At 41.6% G+C, this 21,607-nt stretch overlaps 1 protein-coding gene across 3 annotated transcripts in view; it reads left to right on the top strand.

The window, feature by feature from the left end:
* The first annotated feature begins 5,256 nt into the window (after window positions 1–5,256).
* mpp3a (membrane protein, palmitoylated 3a (MAGUK p55 subfamily member 3)) overlaps window positions 5,257–21,607 on the top strand; it is a 57,528-nt gene continuing 41,177 nt past the window's right edge. For 2 of the 3 annotated variants that reach the window (XM_034190754.1, XM_034190755.1), the window contains exon 1: window positions 5,257–5,431. The gene's annotated coding sequence lies outside the window, so the exon portion shown is untranslated. The remainder of the gene's footprint in view (window positions 5,432–21,607) is intronic. The other variant, XM_034190756.1, reaches the window with a different exon arrangement.

Here is a 21,607-nt window from a genome sequence, read left to right as displayed (position 1 = left end):
TCTGTAGCAGCAGTCATCACTTTGCACACATGTTGACAACAACATATTGCTATAGATGGTTAGAAAAAGGTCCACAGAGGCAGCTGAAGCCACTTGTTCTGGTTTATTCTGTGGACGTCTACTCAGGTCCTCTCTCTCTCTCTCTCTCTCTCTCTCTCTCTCTCTCTCTCTCTCTCTCTCTCTCTCTCTCGTCCCCTCCCTTCTTCTGGCTCTAGGAAGTCACACAGAAATCTGTAATTCACTTTGGCTAATGCAGCTCTGCAGCAGACGGCGAAGTACATAAAATTATCAAACATTTCCCAGCAGCCCAGAGTCCAGTTGCCAAAAATGGATTACAGACAGAGAGAGAGAGGTCGCTGAAATAAGTAGTACAGTATGTTTAAAGAAAATAGGAGAATTTTGTCTTTTATTTTGCTGTTCTTTTAATGGCCACTAAACAGAAATGACAGTAAATAAGTGACATATAAGCCATGAGGTCCAGCGGGCAGGTGCTTATCTCCGGATCTCCAATAAAACGGATGAAAGTCTGTGACTCCTCCTGACGCAGGTTAATTCCCCAGCAAAGGTGGGTTCCCATGTACGGCTGGGTGGACTGAGACAAAGCAGATTATAAGTGTCTTTTCAAAGAACACATCCAGGTAGCACAAGTGGGATTTGAACCTAGGCCTGCATATTGGCAGAGCCACTGCCTGCTCTGCTTCTGCCCCTTCCATGAAGTTGATATTCAAAGAGTAGACTACAGATTTTGATCAAATTTTGTACTGAGACACTGAGTTGAGGAGTATTACTTGCATTCTGAGGTAGCGTCAGCTTTGACACTTTGGCCATTTTGTGTGTTTGTGCGTTCATGAGTGTCTAGGACCCCGGTAGTTAGGGAAGGCCTAGGAGACACCCACGTTTACCTGGCTGTGGCAGATAGATGGTTATTTTCGTGATGTGGGAATGGATGATTTGTCTGTTTCATGACCCACGGAGCACAGCACCAGCACATGCTCCTAGACTTGACTTGATTGCTGGAGAGTTGCTGGGTATCAGAGCCAGCCTACACCGTACATAGCTACTGTGAGCATTGAGTTCTGTGAGAGGAGGGTTCTGGCTGCTTTTCTGTTCGTTGCATGGACTTGGTGTTGGATAGGGTTGTCAAAACCAGCGGCTTTTGCTGCCAAGGACAAATTTATTGACCGTGACTTTGCAGATAAAGTGGGAATCTTTGTGGAATCAACGGATGCCCTGGTTGCAGCACTTGAGAGGCTGAACAAGGAGCTGGCGTGTCTGGGTTTATGATTGTCTTGTATCAAGACAAAGATCCAGGCTTTCAGTGTCTTCCTGGACTCACCCATTGGAAATGCATCTGTGTTTGATGAAGCTGATGAACTTGTTGAATGGTTGACGGTGTCCCTGGGAGCTCAGCTTTGAGATGAAGAGTCACCTGGAAAGATGAGGTCACTTGAACGATGTGTTTGGAGAAACGATAACTTTGCGGGGGAATGAAGGTTCAGGCTTTCAGGGTCCTGGTGCTTCCTGTCTTTCTGTGTGATTGTGAGACTTGAACATAAACTGGTGACCTAAGTCAATAGACTGGATGTCTCTGGTATCAGGTCTCTTCAGAGGATCCTTGACTACTGCTGGCTACAGTTACTTTAAGAGCCTCAAATGAGGTACATGCTGGATCCCAGTTGCTAGAAAAGGCCATGGGGATGCTCTCATATGACCTGGCAGCAGCAGATAGATGGCTACGTTTTTGGTGGTGTGGGTGGACCACTGTCTGCATGGTTGGATGCTAACCAGGACTCAAGCCTTGTGACATCATAAAGAACTACACAGTATGTTGCAAAAATCGACCCAACTTTCAAACTTGTCATCTGTAGGTTGGTAGAGGTAATAACATTTGGCAATTACCACCCCATCAGAGGTATGTGCTCATCATGTGCACTCTCTTTTCTTCATTTCTCTCCATCAAGATGACCTGTAATCCGATTTGTTACAACCTGATTTCCTTATCCTGGTCTCAGACAATGGAAGGGAGATGGAGTTCTTGAAGGAATGATTGCCAAGAGATAATGCAGGAATCACCGAGCAGACAATGACGCTTACAGGCTGAGCAAACAGTGCCGAGTGTGCATGCTTGTCTGAAAGAACGTTATAGCTTCAGACGTACAGCAATATGAAGAAAGGGAGGGTGTGAAAATCCACGCAGTTCATGTGAAGGGCTACAGCATATGGAAGTGACGTCTACATTTCTCTGTTTATTGTTCTCAGTTTGTGCTGATTAAGCAATCCTGAGAATACATGCACAGTCTCTGTTTTTGTGGGTGACTGATGTCGAGATATTCAGTTATTTATTCATTCATTTTCTGCTCCTTATCCAGGTCTGGGTTGTGGTGGCACCAGACTAAGCAGCCCAGCCCACACTCCTCTATCCTTGGCCAGACTCTCTAACTCATCCTGGGGGATCCCTTGGTGTTCCTAAACCAGCTGGGAGTGGTAATCCCTCCAGCGTGTCCTGGGTCTTTGCCTCTTCCCAGATGGACAGACATGGAAGGCCTCCCTCGGTGGACAACCAGATGCCAAACCACCTTAGCCATCTTTTGATGTACAAAAGCCAAGGCTCCATGTTGAGTCCCTCCCACATGTACAAACCTCTCACTCTGTCCCAGAGCATAAGCCCAGATAGCTGGCAGAGGAATTTAATTTCCACCTCTTGTATCCGAGTCCTTGTTCTTGGTCCTTTGTCACTACCCAAAGTTCTTGACCATAGGTGAGGTTAGGAACATAAACTGACTGGTAAATTGAGAGCCTCGCCTTTGAAAATCAGGAGTACCTTTTGGGTAGTAGAAGTAGTGTTATGGAAGAAAATGGACATGAAAGCATAAAACCATTTTTGAAAACAGTGCACAGGAAGGCACATAAGGCTTAACGATTCATTCTTTATATGTTAGCTTCTTGATCCAGAAAGGGCCAAGAAGAGGTTGGTTTTCATTCCTTCTGATCACATTTGCAGCAAATTTCAGTGATGAACTCCACACTGTTAAATGTGGCACAAATGTAACATCATCTGGTTTGAGTCTGTGATTGCAATATTAGTAAATAATCATTTCTAGTAATTTCTGTAAAACACATATACCACTTAGAGAATGCAGTATCTCTGGAGAATTTCTAGAATGTGTCATGTCTGATCTGTCCATATGGTCCCTGTGGGCCAGACTAAGCCCACTTTTTGACCAGTTTGTGGGGTGAGAGGACAATGTGCTCCTCGGGCTCCATGTCCATACCTTTATACATTCGGCCAGCTGTTCCTGCTTCCCAGCAGAGGAACTTAGCAGATGCTTCTGAATCAATTTGGCCAAAGACTGATGATGACTTCTGGTATAATTAATGAGGATTCTCAAAGTTAGATTCTCCCTCCGCTCAGCTGACCTCATTAAACTCTGTGTTAAAGGTCAGGACAAGCAGCTTTCAACCAGAGAAATGGAGGGGAAAAAACCCAAAACCTAGCATTTGGATGACAAGTCGTATTAGTCAACAATGACGAGCTAGTGCCCGAATAGTTGACCCTCTCTTCTGTAGAAACCTAGTTGAGTATTTCAGATAGCAGTAATATTTTCCTATAATTTAAAAGTAAATCATTAACAAAAGCAATCTGTTTCATGTAATTGTCAAAGCATTGCATTTTTATGGCTTTTCATAAAGTTAATTTACTATAAACATTTCCACTGTGACTGATTTACAATACCCCCTTGACTTGAACACTGATCAATTTTAATTTCAAGATTCAGTTATTATAAGACTGTACACAAACACTAAGGTGTAAGAAAAATAGTAGCAATAAAAAAAATACGATTTTTTTGCACACTTATTGCCAAGCAGATGTTTTTTGTTTTTTAGTCCAAGCTTTCGTCCGAAGACCTTCCTCGGGGCATTACACACAAAGAAAAAGCCGCTTGCCTTATATACCTTAGAAGTCAATCAACGTAATCGCCTAAAGAGGTTACATCTGTATGAGATCACCAGTGCCTAGTTGGGAGCTGTAGTTCTCTAGGTACACCATATTTGTAGTTCTCTAGGTACACAAGTCCACCAACAATACACAAATAGGGCACAAGAACAAAACACAACGTAGTCCCCCAGTGTAATCCCCCACGATGTCTGTGCCTGGATTGATCGTTTTAGGATTTTATATTTTGTCTTTTTTTGTTCATTGCATTGCACATTGGGGGGGACTTTGTGTATCATACACAAAGTACTTCAGTACCTCAGTGTTTGTAATTTTTACCGGCTGCTATGAGGTCCAAGGAATATTCAGTGACCTGTAAATGCTCATGTATCATCTCCTGATTTGTGTGAAAAGAAAAGTGGCTATAAAAGTAATGATTTTGTTGTGTTATATAAAGAGTGTCCATATTAATGCATTGCATTATTTTGGGTTAATTATTTTTTCATCATGATTTGTTTTTACTCTGAGCTTATAGGGCATAATTTGAGACATTTTGATATGTACGAGAACCGTAGAACCCTGGTTTATTTTTAAATATTTGTTGCCATATTATCATATGTATAATACTATAAAATAAAATGTATAAGAGCTCAGGGTGCCACAATTTTGCATGCAACTGTAATTCTAATAATGTTTAGGTTTGTTGTTGTCAAAATAAGACACACACACACACGGTACATGTGTATAGATTATTTAACCAAAATGACCAAAACCAAATGTGCATCCTTTGTGAATTTAATTTAATGAATTGTGAACTTCTACAGGTTTGCATGTGCACTTTGTTTCTTTGTATCCTGAGGTGGTGTGCACGTGAGTTTGGGTGAGAGGGGAGGGGGTCGGGGCACAAAGGCAGCTTGGAAACACCCACAATTACCATGTGAATGAAGGTGTGTGTGTGTCATTTGTGGGAGTGGTGGGTCAAGACATTATTAAGATGCTGTCTGTACTCTGTGTGAGCTACATGAGGGCAGACAAAGAGCCAACAGGCCGGACACAGTCTGTCAGGCTGAGGGAGGAGTGGGAGAGAAGCTCTCCATCAAAACCAGAACCAGCCAGACACCACGGTAAGATAGAGAGGAATCTCAAGTAAAAACAAAAACAAAAAAAAACACCACAAAAAACAAGTCTTTGTTCCTCCCATCAGCATCAAAACAACATGAAACAGAAGATCTCTGCCTCCTGTGACGTTCTGCATCCTGTGATGATGTGGATGAGAGAAAGCAGCAGAGATACAGAGAGGGAGGGAGGGAGGTGCTGAGAGAGAGAGAGAGAGAGAGAGAGAGACAGAGAGAGAGGGAGAGAAGAGGGGAGAGTCAGGCACGCAGCACCATCAGGTTTGTCACAGCAGCATCCAGAGGAGGACGGATGAGGAGGAGGGATTGGGGTGAAGGAAGCAGCGTGTGCCTGCAGTGAGGAGGGACACAAAACGCTGAGACGGTAAGGAGGCCGGAAAACCATCCTGCACATTCCTGTCAGGATTCATCCGGAGCTGGAACGCTCTTTGTTTGTGCACGGCAGCTGCTGCATGTGAGGAGAAGCTCTGCAGAGTGATGCAGAGATGGAGGAGGAGCAGGAGGAGGGATGGAGGGCCAGCATTCTGCTTCACAAACACAAGGACGTACCACCAGGCAGGGGCAGAGGCGTTTGTTTTGAGTGCATGGGCGGTGCAGTGAGTTGGGTGGCTGGGGGGGGGGGGCCACAGGAGCATCTGCTGTCATCCGTACTTCCCCTCCACATCGGAACCATTTACGATAAGTTTCCCTCTGACCACACCCTCTGCTTCCTCCTGTAAGATGAGAGGGGACGGCAGTTTTGTGGTTGTATTATTGTGCCTCTCTGGGTGAATTGCATGCTGGGTAATGAAGTGTTGACTCTCAGCGCTGTCACGGTAGCCGTTTGTCAAACCGGCAGTCATGTGAGCCAGGGTGCTTGACCACACTTCACACCCACAGATGTTGTGATGGCGTTGAACTGTGCACCGTCACTTTCCGCCACTTGACACATAAAGTCCTCCAATATATTGGAAAAAAGTCTAAGTCAGGATGAGAGCATCCTGAAACATGGAATACTGAAGTCTCTCATTGTGCTGGATACAGGAGAAGTTGGCCTGATGCAAACTCGGCCCAAGGTGTGAACTGAGCCACGGGCTAACTCTACCCCTACCACTAACCCCAACCTGGCCCATGCTTTTGACCCGGGCCAAGTTCTCCCGAGGCCTGAGTTCTCTCATATTAACCTGTGCACTGGGTGAATAAATGGTAAATGGACTGTATTTATATTGCGCTTTTCCATCTGCATCAGATGCTCAAAGCACTTTACACAGCAATGCCTCACCATCACCCCGATGTCAGGGTGCTGCCATGCAAGGCGCCCACTGCACATCGGGAGCAACTAGGGGATTAAGGACCTTGCCCAAAGGCCCTTAGTGATTTTATGGTCAGGCTGGGATTTGAACTGAGGATCCTCTGGTCTCAAGCCCAATGCTTAACCATTCGACCATCACCTCCCCTAGGTGAACCTATAAACAAATTACAGACAATAGTAAGTGCAGTTCCTTTGGCTTGTCTAGTTTTGCACAGGGTTGCGCCAGAAGACTCGAACTGGATCTGGATGTTTACTGGTCTCAAGAACCAATTGATACATTACATGGAGAATGGGCGCAGGTGGTCTTCAACCAGAAAACCTTCTGTTTTGGAAGCAAGTGCAATGACCACTTGGCCACCACACTGCCATCAAATACTAGACAACTGATTTGTAAAAGCCCAGGAATGTCCCCTGTAAAATGGACTGAGTGACTGGACTGGAAATTCCAAAGTGGGACAACATGGATTCATCAATGATATATGGGTAACCCTGTAACCCGTCTCCAGGACATCCAAAGGATCACACATTGTCCCTCCTTCTTCCACCGTCTTCAGGGTGCTTCTTGGTGGCCTCATCTTTGTTTTGTTTGTTGATGACGACTGGTCTCCCTGTCACCTTCATTTTCCTCCTTCTCTTGACATCTCTTTCTTTTGGCCTCCACTTGCTTTGGGTCGTTCCCACTGTCACTCCTGACGTGGGTACTGGAGTCTTGGCACACCGCTAGCCTCAGATTTTGGGGATGTGGTCTTCTCTCACTGTGACACTGGTTCTCACTAAGCGTGAACACTGTATTTGGTCATCATGCTTCCTTTCTGTACAAAGTCCATCAGGCACAGCACTGCACTGGGGCTGAGCAGCTCCCTCATTATATTTCTGGCATCATCCATTCATCCCAGATACCGGGGTCTCAGGATAATAGACAGCTAGATAGCAATGATAGATGCCATCCCGTCCAATTTTAACTCAGTAACTCATTTAAGAAAAGAAAAAACTAAAGAATGCTATCATCTTGTACATCTCAATATTAAAAAACACATGCAACAACCATTAAAATTTGGAGACCTTTGATGCACCAGATCAGGTACCAGGTGGACCAGGTCAAAGCAGCTTTGTTTAGGCTATGTAAAACCCTATAGACAAATCTGACACCTACTGGTTAGTTAGTGGGTGCTTGATTGATGATGAATTAGGAGCAGGTGTGGTTGTCAGCAAGACAGGTTATTCTTGCATAGACATGTATCAAACCAGAGAAGCAAGCTGTTTGGATTTTCATACAAGAAAACAGATCTGATCCAGGCTCTGGGATCCCATGTGCCTTCTTGTAAATTGTAGCTAAAAGTTCATGTAATCTTTTTAAGAATATCCTTCTCTGTTGGATTCCACCTTGAAACTGTATAACTGCTGATGTGACAGTTAAAAGTTGGGCTATGCAACCCTCTTACAGTGGTTATGGGTGTCTTGGTGGCTTCCAGTCTAGTGCTCATCTTGCACAGTCACTTTGGTTTTGAGACCTGCCTACTCCAGACAGGTTCAAAATAGTCCTTATATTTAAATAGTCCATTTATTTATGGGGTCTAGAAATGGAGGGACGATGTATATAAACGGCCATAACTTCTAAAAGGTTAGTGCACAGGAGGGAACCCAGTTTGTAAGGAGCTGACCTGCCAGTGAATACTTGGGTTTGAATCCTATTCATGTTACCTATCTCTCCTTGGACAAGACAGGGTCTGATTTTAAGATCCCAGATAATCCCAGTGTTAAATTGCATGGGCAATACAAAATTATCTGAATTGTGATTTACTGAGACTAATTGGACAATGTACAGCAGGCAGTAATGTGACATAGACAGCAGTACCGAAATGAGGATTTTGCCCGTGTTCTTGGCTGCAAGCACAAAATGAAATTCAATTAGCCACTTGCAGTTGTGCGCCTTGTGCTGAATGTGTTCACACACGGGCAACCCCCCCCCCCCCCCCCCAAAAAAAACTCCCACTTATTTCAGACATGTATTGTTGCGTCAACAATATTTAAGGAAATTGGTGAATAATTATGTTGCATTCTGCAGGTGAAACACACACAGACATCTGTGCGCACAGTTCTCTGTGTTAATAACTCAGCATAATTATTCACCAGTTTGCTCAAATACTGTGTATGTAACAGTAATTAAATGTTGGAAATAGGATAGTTTTTGTTTGTTTGTTTGTTTGCATGTTTGTTTTAATAGCGAGCATGTTTGCGCGCTGTCCATCCTGTGAGCATAGCCGTGATGTCCCACACAGACTCTGATATGTGCTTCTGGATGTTTTGTGGACTGATGGTAAAATGATTGTAAAATATACTTTGTGCTTAGCGCAGAGGAGAGTAAAACTATGGTCTGTCCACATGTTACACATGGAGACATTCTTAATTGGAAACAAACATGAAATAAGCTTTTAACACTTTAAATGTTCCCATTGTTTACACTGAATGATTTTTTTAAACTTTTTTAATACAAGGAGGTTACAGCCTTTCTGGTGCTGGAACAGCAGTCTGTCAGGCTCAGTAATTTTAAATTAACCAGGTTAGTTCCATTGAGATCAAAATATCACAGTCTCTTTTGCAAGGGAGACCTGGACAATTATAGTTTCCAATTCACCTAACCTGTATGTCTTTAATTGTGGGAGGAAACCAGAGCACCCGGAGGAAGCCAACACAAACACGGGGAGAACCTGCAAACTCCACACAGAAAGGCCACAGGTGGGAATTGAACCCACGACCTTCTTGCTGTGAGGCAACAGTGCTAACCACTAAGCCACCGTACTGCTAATAAGTTAACACCAAGGTTTCAAATGCTGAAATGCTCCTTGAGGAATTGTGTTGTATGTTCAAACTTCACCTATTTCCATGTTCAGTCTTGCAATTTTACGTACTTGGGGGTCAAACCCCAAATTGCGGATTCATGAAGGCAAACCTGCCTGAGTCAGACGGGTGTCCTGTGCAGGGGGAGTCGTAGACTCTCATCTCCATGCCATGGAATCTGGAGATAAGCACCTGCACCAAGGGGCATCAGGGCCTGCAGAGGACTTACTTTTTCCTTCTTGAATTAACTCTAAAAATCACCAGTACAAGCACACTTGTTTATTTCAGTTTAACTCCATTTTTTTGTATAAATTACAAAAATTATATCATTGTCCAAACATTTATGGACCTGTTTTTAGGGTATAAATGGTAATAACCAGGTACTATGTTGCAAGTAATTGAAAGGAAAAGGCTTTTAAATGGTTGCCATGGTTATGTTGAGAAATAGGTTTTTGACAAATCTGTTATTTGTTTTCTGCTCAGGAAAAACAGAAGGGTCTAAGACAGATGGTTTTAGATGTTGTTTGAGATCAATCAATCAATCAATCAACTTTTTTCTTGTATAGCGCCAAATCACAACAAACAGTTGCCCCAAGGCGCTCCACATTGCAAGGCAAGGCCATACAATAATTATGAAACAGTCTACGTCTAAAGCAACATAACCAAGGGATGGTCCAGGGTCACCCGATCCAGCCCTAACTATAAGCCTTAGCGAAAAGGAAAGTTTTAAGCCTAATCTTAAAAGTAGAGAGGGTATCTGTCTCCCTGATCTGAATTGGGAGCTGGTTCCACAGGAGAGGAGCCTGAAAGCTGAAGGCTCTGCCTCCCATTCTACTCTTACAAACCCTAGGAACTACAAGTAAGCCCGCAGTCTGAGAGCGAAGCGCTCTAATGGGGGTAATATGGTACTATGAGGTCCCTAAGATAAGATGGGACCTGATTATTCAAAACCTTATAAGTAAGAAGAAGAATTTTAAATTCTATTCTAGAATTAACAGGAAGCCAATGAAGAGAGGCCAATATGGGTGAGATATGCTCTCTCCTGCTAGTCCCCGTCAGTACTCTAGCTGCAGCATTCTGAACCAACTGAAGGCTTTTTAGGGAACTTTTAGGACAACCTGATAATAATGAATTACAATAGTCCAGCCTAGAGGAAACAAATGCATGAATTAGTTTTTCAGCATCACTCTGAGACAAGACCTTTCTGATTTTAGAGATATTGCGTAAATGCAAAAAGGCAGTCCTACATATTTGTTTAATATGCGCTTTGAATGACATATCCTGATCAAAAATAACTCCAAGATTTCTCACAGTATTACTAGAGATCAGGGAAATGCCATCCAGAGTAACGATCTGGTTAGACACCATGCTTCTAAGATTTGTGGGGCCAAGTACAATAACTTCAGTTTTATCTGAGTTTAAAAGCAGGAAATTAGAGGTCATCCATGTCTTTATGTCTGTAAGACAATCCTGCAGTTTAGCTAATTGGTGCGTATCCTCTGGCTTCATGGATAGATAAAGCTGGGTATCATCTGCGTAACAATGAAAATTTAAGCAATACCGTCTAATAATACTGCCCAAGGGAAGCATGTATAAAGTGAATAAAATTGGTCCTAGCACAGAACCTTGTGGAACTCCATAATTAACTTTAGTCTGTGAAGAAGATTCCCCATTTACATGAACAAACTGTAATCTATTAGACAAATATGATTCAAACCACCGCAGCGCAATGCCTTTAATACCTATGACATGCTCTAATCTCTGTAATAAAATTTTATGGTCAACAGTATCAAAAGCAGCACTGAGGTCCAACAGAACAAGCACAGAGATAAGTCCACTGTCCGAAGCCATAAGAAGATCATTTGTAACCTTCACTAATGCTGTTTCTGTACTATGATGAATTCTAAAACCTGACTGAAACTCTTCAAATAGACCATTCCTCTGCAGGTGATCAGTTAGCTGTTTTACAACTACCCTCTCAAGAATCTTTGAGAGAAAAGGAAGGTTGGAGATTGGCCTATAATTAGCTAAGATAGCTGGGTCAAGTGATGGCTTTTTAAGTAATGGTTTAATTACTGCCACCTTAAAGGCCTGTGGTACATAACCAACTAACAAAGATAGATTGATCATATTTAAGATTGAAGCATTAAATAATGGTAGGACTTCCTTGAGCAGCCTGGCAGGAATGGGGTCTAATAAGCATGTTGATGGTTTGGATGAAGTAACTAATGAAAATAACTCAGACAGAACAATCGGAGAGAAAGAGTCTAACCAAATACCGGCATCACTGAAAGCAGCCAAAGATAACGATACATCTTTGGGATGGTTATGAGTAATTTTTTCTCTAATAGTCAAAATTTTGTTAGCAAAGAAAGTCATGAAGTCATTACTAGTTAAAGTTAATGGAATACTCAGCTCAATAGAGCTCTGACTCTTTGTCAGCCTGGCTACAGTGCTGAAAAGAAACCTGGGGTTGTTCTTATTTTCTTCAATTAGTGATGAGTAGAAAGATGTCCTAGCTTCACGAAGGGCTTTCTTATAGAGCAACAAACTCTTTTTCCAGGCTAAGTGAAGATCTTCTAAATTAGTGAGACGCCATTTCCTCTCCAACTTACGGGTTATCTGCTTTAAGCTACGAGTTTGTGAGTTATACCACGGAGTCAGACACTTCTGATTTAAAGCTCTCTTTTTCAGAGGAGCTACAGCATCCAAAGTTGTCTTCAATGAGGATGTAAAACTATTGACAAGATACTCTAACTCCCTTACAGAGTTTAGGTAGCTACTCTGCTCTGTGTTGGTATATGACATTAGAGAACATAAAGAAGGAATCATATCCTTAAACCTAGTTACAGCGCTTTCTGAAAGACTTCTAGTGTAATGAAACTTATTCCCTACTGCAGGGTAGTCCATCAGGGTAAATGTAAATGTTATTAAAAAATGATCAGACAAAAGGGAGTTTTCATGGAATACTGTTAAGTCTTCTATTTCCATACCATAAGTCAGAACAAGATCTAAAATATGATTAAAGTGGTGGGTGGACTCATTTACTTTTTGAGCAAAGCCGATAGAGTCTAATAATAGATAAATGCAGTGTTGAGGCTGTCATTCTCAGCATCTGTGTGGATGTTAAAATCGCCCACTATAATTATCTTATCTGAGCTAAGCACTAAGTCAGACAAAAGGTCTGAAAATTCACAGAGAAACTCACAGTAACGACCAGGTGGACGATAGATAATAACAAATAAAACTGGTTTTTGGGACTTCCAATTTGGATGGACAAGACTAAGAGACAAGCTTTCAAATGAATTAAAGCTCTGTCTAGGTTTTTGATTAATTAATAAGCTGGAATGGAAGATTGCTGCTAATCCTCCGCCCCGGCCCGTGCTACGAGCATTCTGACAGTTAGTGTGACTCGGGGGTGTTGACTCATTTAAACTAACATATTCATCCTGCTGTAACCAAGTTTCTGTTAGGCAGAATAAATCAATACGTTGATCAATTATTATATCATTTACCAACAGGGACTTAGAAGAAAGAGACCTAATGTTTAATAGACCACATTTAACTGTTTTAGTCTGTGGTGCAATTGAAGGTGCTATATTATTTTTTCTTTTTGAATTTTTATGCTTAAATAGATTTTTGCTAGTTATTGGTGGTCTGGGAGCAGGCACCGTCTCTACGGGGATGGGGTAATAGGGGGATGGCAGGGGGAGAGAAGCTGCAGAGAGGTGTATAAGACCACAGCTCTGCCTCCTGGTCCCAACGCTAGACAGTCACAGTTTGGAGGATCCCAAAAAATTGGCCAGATTTCTAGAAATGAGAGCTGCTCCCTCTAAAGTGGGATGGATGCCGTCTCTCCTAACAAGACCAGGTTTTCCCCCAGAAGCTTTGCCAATTATCAATGAAGCCCACCTCATTTTTTGGACACCACTCAGACAGCCAGCAATTCAAGGAGAACATGCGGCTAAACATGTCACTCCCGGTCTGATTGGGGAGGGGCCCAGAGAAAACAACAGAGTCCGACATTGTTTTTGCAAAGTTACACACCGATTCAATGTTAATTTTAGTGACCTCCGATTGGCGTAACCGAGTGTCATTACTGCCGACGTGAATTACAATCTTACCAAATTTACGCTTAGCCTTAGCCAGCAATTTCAAATGTCCTTCGATGTCACCTGCTCTGGCCCCCGGAAGACAATTGACAATGGTTGCTGGTGTCGCTAACTTCACATTTCTCAAAACAGAGTCGCCAATAACCAGAGTTTGATCCTCGGCGAGTGTATCGTCGAGTGGGGAAAAACGGTTAGAGATGTGAACGGGTTGACGGTGTACACGGGGCTTCTGTTTAGGGCTACGCTTCCTCCTCACAGTCACCCAGTCAGCCTGCCTTCCCGACTGCACGGGGTCTGCCAGGGGGGAACTAACGGCGGCTAAGCTACCTTGGTCCGCACCGACTACAGGGGCCTGGCTAGCTGTAGAATTTTCCACGGTGCGGAGCCGAGCCTCCAATTCGCCCAGCCTGGCCTCCAAAGCTACGAATAAGCTACACTTATTACATGTACCGTTACTGCTAAAAGAGGCCGAGGAATAACTAAACATTTCACACCCAGAGCAGAAAAGTACGGGAGAGACAGGAGAAGCCGCCATGCTAAAACGGCTAAGAGCTAGTAGCTACGCTAAGCTAGCGGATTCCCAAACAGGGAATCCGACACTAGACAGGCTGTGGAGCAGCACAGGCAACGCACGACAACAGTGCTAAAATAAAATAAAAATCCACTAAAAATCCTCCTCTCAAGATCTTGAGAGGAGAATAATCAATAGATGTTAATGATTATTGCCTGTGCTTCTGTAAGATAAAAGACATGGTTTATTTATTTATTATTTATGTATTCAGTGCAAGCCACGATTTGTCACTTTTGAAGTGGTCTGATGTCATTGTCACAACATGGACTGTTGGCAGTTGTCATGGGTGATGATGGGTAAAATAAACTGACCTTTAAGGGGTTCATTTGCAAGAATTACAAAGCCCAATATACAAGCATCAAACAAAATCCAAAGAAGCGTGTCTGGACATCTACCACAGTGGGCTACCTGACCAACTGGCCATTATTAGACTGTCCAAAAATATTTCATTGACCTTTGTGAAACCTATTGCTTAGATTCAATTAGATGGTGGGATATTGTGGGCAAATCCAGATAATAAATGTTTTCCACCTGTACAGTGGAAAGAATATTTGAGTTGAAAGATGGAACATTCCATCTACTTTTACCAATGATTATATGGAAGTAAATCTGTACCATCAGAGTTTGAATTTATTATGGTTGAATTTTTTTTTAGCATCAAAATCAGAGTTTGAAGTCGAATTTCTAAGGTCGAATTTGTTTAGCATCAAAATATTCAGTCTCAAACACTTCAACCTAAAAAAAATAATTCAACCTAAAAAATTCAACCCCCTAAAAATTCAGCCTCAAAAAATTTAACCTAAAAAAAAAATTGTGACTTCTTGATTATTCTTCTCTATAAGAGTCAAGACAGAAGTCAGACCACCAGAGCAAGAATTTCAGCTGAGGAAGCGTCTGCGATTTGAAGCAAAACGTCCTCACATCAAGCAACCCAGTCCAGTCGAAGATTCAAGCTTCTCTACTATGGAAACCACCTGGACAACTGAGAGCCTTCACAGAAACAAAACCTCAAAAAAACCAAACAAGCAAAAAGTAACCTTGGTTTGGGTGTTTTTATATTTTCCTACTTGCATCGATGGATTGGGCATGTGATCCAAGTGGATGACCCCAGAATGCCCAGATTTTATGGCAATCTCTGCCTTGGCAAAAGAAACAAAAACCCCAAAAACATTTCAAAGACAATTTGAAGATCAACATTACACATGCTCCTAAACAGCTCAGCTGGCTTCAGCGCAGGTATACAAAAGTATGACCGGCTTATTGCTTCAGTAAGTGTGGAGTAACAGTGGAGCTACCAATAACTGCTAACAGTGCTAACAGTGTTAATACACAAATTAAATAACACAAAAATTTCACTCAGCAGAAATACTGAAGCACAAACATCTTAGATAGTTCCTTCATACAATTAACTCATTGAGTGCCACTGACGCTTAAACGTGTCTTTTCAGATAGTAAAGCTCAGCGCCAAAGACGCGTTATCGCGCCAATTACATTTTTTTATGGGGGGGGGGGGGGGGGTAATCAGCTGATCTAGCTTGTGTAAAAAAAATAGAGTTGTAATCACAAGGGAACCCATTCTGTGGGTGGTAGCAGTGTGAGTGTGGACCGGAGCGCGGCTTGCTCTCCACCGTTGTGCGGACGTCTTACGGTTGTACTGCTTCTAATCCGACTGGTTTCCACCTGGCTGTCTGTCATACTGTGATGCAGTCGTGCTGCTCCAGTCGTTCCGTCTTTTTCCTTGGAATGAAAAAACGCCGAGCGCATGACACACACCTCACACATAGGCTGCTTACAAGCAAATGACGCAATCGACAGGCTCATGCAAGCACACGTGATTCAAATCCATCAGGTTTTTGAAAAAAATAAAAAGGTCCGATACGCAGGAGCCAGAGGGAAAAGACGCGCTGCCGAGAGAAGAGACAGACGGAGTCCCTCCCCTGTTTTTTTTTTTTTTTTTTTGGTGCATTATACAATAGGATCACTTTTCATAATGTTTGAGATGTCACTGAAGCAAAAACAATTATAATCAAAGACATTTTCTCCTTGAAATGTTGCCTGTCACAAAAAGCCAATTTTCTCAGTTTTTTGTCAGAAATCAGCATTTTTAGTGATACCCACCCATGTTCTGCAGACAATTACTAAAGAATGGAAAGAGGTACAAACAAACAGTTTTTTTTCTGATGATGAACAAAAACGCTGTCTGAAGTTTCTTTTGGTATGTTTGTTGTTGACATGGACATAGAACTCAATTTTCTATGGGTCTTGAAAAAACACTCAAATGCTGAAAAATCCTGGCACTGGGATGTGCTGAACTTTGAAAATGGCTGGCACTCAATGAATTAAGCATGCAGCAAGCGATATTAACACTGTTGATCCACAACAATTAGTAGCCACTGCTAGCGGTCTTAGCTCTGGAATCTAATTGTTCAAAATTTCATGGCTTAAAATATCTTAAACTGATATTACCAAACTGCATAGTTGTTATGAAAGGGAAAACTAGCTATTCAGATCAAACCATTGTTTTTTTTTTTGTACTGGGTTTTAAACAAACACTTGAGAATTTTAACATGGGGGTTTACGAGGAGTAATTCGATTTTGGAGCCAGCCGCAAACCAGCCTTTCAAAGAAGTGCAAGAGTTGCCATTTAAGAGGACCAAATGCTGGAGTTTGGTACAAAGAAACAAACAAACAAACTAAAACCCATTTTATTTTATTTTCTTAAAGAATGCCTTGTCTCAGTGTCTGTCGGGTATTTTTATCGGCAAAATTCAGTGTCTGTTTTCAAGCCACCTGTGAAATGACATTAGTTTGCAAAAAAGGGCTATAATGTGACCTTTTTAATTTTGTAACTCATTTAGACTGAATATGTTGGGAATTATGTTTGACGGCGGCTGATCTCTGATCAGCTTACTTACATGACCTCACTGTTCGTGTGATCTGTGACTAAGCTCTTAACTAGATTTGAACTTAAAAACGTCATATTTGCTGTGACAAAATTCTAAATATGATGCATGGATCTATTTGTGGATCAGTGACGTCTGCAGATTTGATGTTTGTCGTGTTTGAATGTCACTGTCACTGACTGTCTGCAGTGAGCTGAAAAAACCTGAACACATTTCTGCAGGTTTTCTGGAAGCTGTGCAGCCAGACGTCATACACATCAATCAATCAATCAATTTTTTTTATATAGCGCCAAATCACAACAAACAGTTGCCCCAAGGCGCTTTATATTGTAAGGCAAAGCCATACAATAATTATGTAAAACCCCAACGGTCAAAACGACCCCCTGTGAGCAAGCACTTGGCTACAGTGGGAAGGAAAAACTCCCTTTTAACAGGAAGAAACCTCCAGCAGAACCAGGCTCAGGGAGGGGCAGTCTTCTGCTGGGACTGGTTGGGGCTGAGGGAGAGAACCAGGAAAAAGACATGCTGTGGAGGGGAGCAGAGATCGATCACTAATGATTAAATGCAGAGTGGTGCATACAGAGCAAAAAGAGAAAGAAACAGTGCATCATGGGAACCCCCCAGCAGTCTACGTCTATAGCAGCATAACTAAGGGATGGTTCAGGGTCACCTGATCCAGCCCTAACTATAAGCTTTAGCAAAAAGGAAAGTTTTAAGCCTAATCTTAAAAGTAGAGAGGGTGTCTGTCTCCCTGATCTGAATTGGGAGCTGGTTCCACAGGAGAGGAGCCTGAAAGCTGAAGGCTCTGCCTCCCATTCTACTCTTACAAACCCTAGGAACTACAAGTAAGCCTGCAGTCTGAGAGCGAAGCGCTCTATTGGGGTGATATGGTACTACGAGGTCTCTAAGATAAGATGGGACCTGATTATTCAAAACCTTATAAGTAAGAAGAAGAATTTTAAATTCTATTCTAGAATTAACAGGAAGCCAATGAAGAGAGGCCAATATGGGTGAGATATGCTCTCTCCTTCTAGTCCCCGTCAGTACTCTAGCTGCAGCATTTTGAATTAACTGAAGGCTTTTTAGGGAACTTTTAGGACAACCTGATAATAATGAATTACAATAGTCCAGCCTAGAGGAAATAAATGCATGAATTAGTTTTTCAGCATCACTCTGAAATAACTCAGACAGAACAATCGGAGAGAAAGAGTCTAACCAAATACCGGCATCACTGAAAGCAGCCAAAGATAACGATACGTATTTGGGATGGTTATGAGTAATTTTTTCTCTAATAGTTAAAATTTTGTTAGCAAAGAAAGTCATGAAGTCATTACTACTTAAAGTTAATGGAATACTCAGCTCAATAGAGCTCTGACTCTTTGTCAGCCTGGCTACAGTGCTGAAAAGAAACCTGGGGTTGTTCTTATTTTCTTCAATTAGTGATAAGTAGAAAGATGTCCTAGCTTTACGGAGGGCTTTTTTATAGAGCAACAGACTCTTTTTCCAGGCTAAGTGAAGATCTTCTAAATTAGTGAGACGCCATTTCCTCTCCAACTTACAGGTTATCTGCTTTAAGCTACGAGTTTGTGAGTTATACCACGGAGTCAGGCACTTCTGATTTAAAGCTCTCTTTTTCAGAGGAGCTACAGCATCCAAAGTTGTCTTCAATGAGGATGTAAAACTATTGACGAGATACTCTATCTCACTTACAGAGTTTAGGTAGCTACTCTGCACTGTGTTGGTATATGGCATTAGAGAACATAAAGAAGGAATCATATCCTTAAACCTAGTTACAGCGCTTTCTGAAAGACTTCTAGTGTAATGAAACTTATTCCCCACTGCTGGGTAGTCCATCAGGGTAAATGTAAATGTTATTAAGAAATGATCAGACAGAAGGGAGTTTTCAGGGAATACTGTTAAGTCTTCTATTTCCATACCATAAGTCAGAACAAGATCTAAGATATGATTAAAGTGGTGGGTGGACTCATTTACTTTTGAGCAAAGCCAATAGAGTCTAATAATAGATTAAATGCAGTGTTGAGGCTGTCATTCTCAGCATCTGTGTGGATGTTAAAATCGCCCACTATAATTATCTTATCTGAGCTAAGCACTAAGTCAGACAAAAGGTCTGAAAATTCACAGAGAAACTCACAGTAACGACCAGGTGGACGATAGATAATAACAAATAAAACTGGTTTTTGGGACTTCCAATTTGGATGGACAAGACTAAGAGTCAAGCTTTCAAATGAATTAAAGCTCTGTCTGGGTTTTTGATTAATTAATAAGCTGGAATGGAAGATTGCTGCTAATCCTCCGCCTCGGCCCGTGCTACGAGCATTCTGACAGTTAGTGTGACTCGGGGGTGTTGACTCATTTAAACTAACATATTCATCCTGCTGTAACCAGGTTTCTGTAAGGCAGAATAAATCAATATGTTGATCAATTATTATATCATTTACCAACAGGGACTTAGAAGAGAGAGACCTAATGTTTAATAGACCACATTTAACTGTTTTAGTCTGTGGTGCAGTTGAAGGTGCTATATTATTTTTTCTTTTTGAATTTTTATGCTTAATAGATTTTTGCTGGTTATTGGTGGTCTAGGAGCAGGCACCGTCTCTACGGGGATGGGGTAATGAGGGGATGGCAGGGGGAGAGAAGCTGCAGAGAGGTGTGTAAGACTACAACTCTGCTTCCTGGTCCCAACCCTGGATAGTCACGGTTTGGAGGATTTAAGAAAATTGGCCAGATTTCTAGAAATGAGAGCTGCTCCATCCAAAGTGGGATGGATGCCGTCCCACTTTGGATGGATGCCGGAAAAAGCAGACAGTTTAATGCTTAAGACTTTTTTCTGGAGTCTGACTTGTGCATTTCAATATTTAAACTAACGTATCACTCCATAAAAAAAGTTTTCATTTATGGAGTGAAACATTAGTTTAGAGTTTAAAGATACATTAAAGTTATTTGAATGAATGTATTGCTTAAAATTATTTAAATTAACGTATCACTCCATAAAAAGTTTTCAGTTATGGGGTGAAACATTAGTTCAGAGATACATTTTTAAAGACAGCGTTTAAAGATACATTAAAGTTATTTGAATTAATGTATCACTTAAAGTTATTTAAATTAACGTATCACTCCATAAAAATTGCACCAAAAGATCAATCAATCAATCAATTTTTTTATATAGCGCCAAATCACAACAAACAGTTGCCCCAAGGCGCTTTATATTGTAAGGCAAGGCCATACAATAATTATGTAAAACCCCAACGGTCAAAACGACCCCCTGTGAGCAAGCACTTGGCTACAGTGGGAAGGAAAAACTCCCTTTTAACAGGAAGAAACCTCCAGCAGAACCAGGCTCAGGGAGGGGCAGTCTTCTGCTGGTACCACAGACTTTTAAGGTGGCAGTAATTAAACCATTACTTAAAAAGCCATCACTTGACCCAGCTATCTTAGCTAATTATAGGCCAATCTCCAACCTTCCTTTTCTCTCAAAAATTCTTGAAAGGATAGTTGTAAAACAGCTAACTGATCATCTGCAGAGGAATGGTCTATTTGAAGAGTTTCAGTCAGGTTTTAGAATTCATCATAGCACAGAAACAGCATTAGTGAAGGTTACAAATGATCTTCTTATGGCCTCAGACAGTGGACTCATCTCTGTGCTTGTTCTGTTAGATCTCAGTGCTGCTTTTGATACTGTTGACCATAAAATTTTATTACAGATTAGAGCATGCCATAGGTATTAAAGGCACTGCGCTGCAGTGGTTTGAATCATATTTATCTAATAGATTACAATTTGTTCATGTAAATGGGGAATCTTCTTCACAGACTAAGGTTAATTATGGAGTTCCACAAGGTTCTGTGCTAGGACCAATTTTATTCACTTTATACATGCTTCCCTTAGGCAGTATTATTAGACGGCATTGCTTAAATTTTCATTGTTACGCAGATGATACCCAGCTTTATCTATCCATGAAGCCAGAGGACACACACCAATTAGCTAAACTGCAGGATTGTCTTACAGACATAAAGACATGGATGACCTCTAATTTCCTACTTTTAAACTCAGATAAAACTGAAGTTATTGTACTTGGCCCCACAAATCTTAGAAACATGGTGTCTAACCAGATCCTTACTCTGGATGGCATTACCCTGACCTCTAGTAATACTGTGAGAAATCTTGGAGTCATTTTTGATCAGGATATGTCATTCAAAGCGCATATTAAACAAATATGTAGGACTGCTTTTTTGCATTTACGCAATATCTCTAAAATTAGAGAGGTCTTGTCTCAGAGTGATGCTGAAAAACTAATTCATGCATTTATTTCCTCTAGGCTGGACTATTGTAATTCATTATTATCAGGTTGTCCTAAAAGTTCCCTGAAAAGCCTTCAGTTAATTCAAAATGCTGCAGCTAGAGTACTGACAGGGACTAGAAGGAGAGAGCATATCTCACCTATATTGGCCTCTCTTCATTGGCTTCCTGTTAATTCTAGAATAGAATTTAAAATTCTTCTTCTTACTTATAAGGTTTTGAATAATCAGGTCCCATCTTATCTTAGGGACCTCATAGTACCATATCACCCCAATAGAGCGCTTCGCTCTCAGACTGCAGGCTTACTTGTAGTTCCTAGGGTTTGTAAGAGTAGAATGGGAGGCAGAGCCTTCAGCTTTCAGGCTCCTCTCCTTTGGAACCAGCTCCCAATTCGGATCAGGGAGACAGACAACCTCTCTACTTTTAAGATTAGGCTTAAAACTTTCCTTTTTGCTAAAGCTTATAGTTAGGGCTGAATCAGGTGACCCTGAACCATCCCTTAGTTAT

This window comes from Thalassophryne amazonica, chromosome 16 (genome assembly GCF_902500255.1).
Source record: "Thalassophryne amazonica chromosome 16, fThaAma1.1, whole genome shotgun sequence".
In the NCBI taxonomy this organism is placed as follows: Eukaryota; Metazoa; Chordata; class Actinopteri; order Batrachoidiformes; family Batrachoididae; genus Thalassophryne; species Thalassophryne amazonica.
The sequence above is the reverse complement of the archived record's forward strand: the minus strand, read 5'-3'. Positions and strand labels throughout refer to the sequence as shown.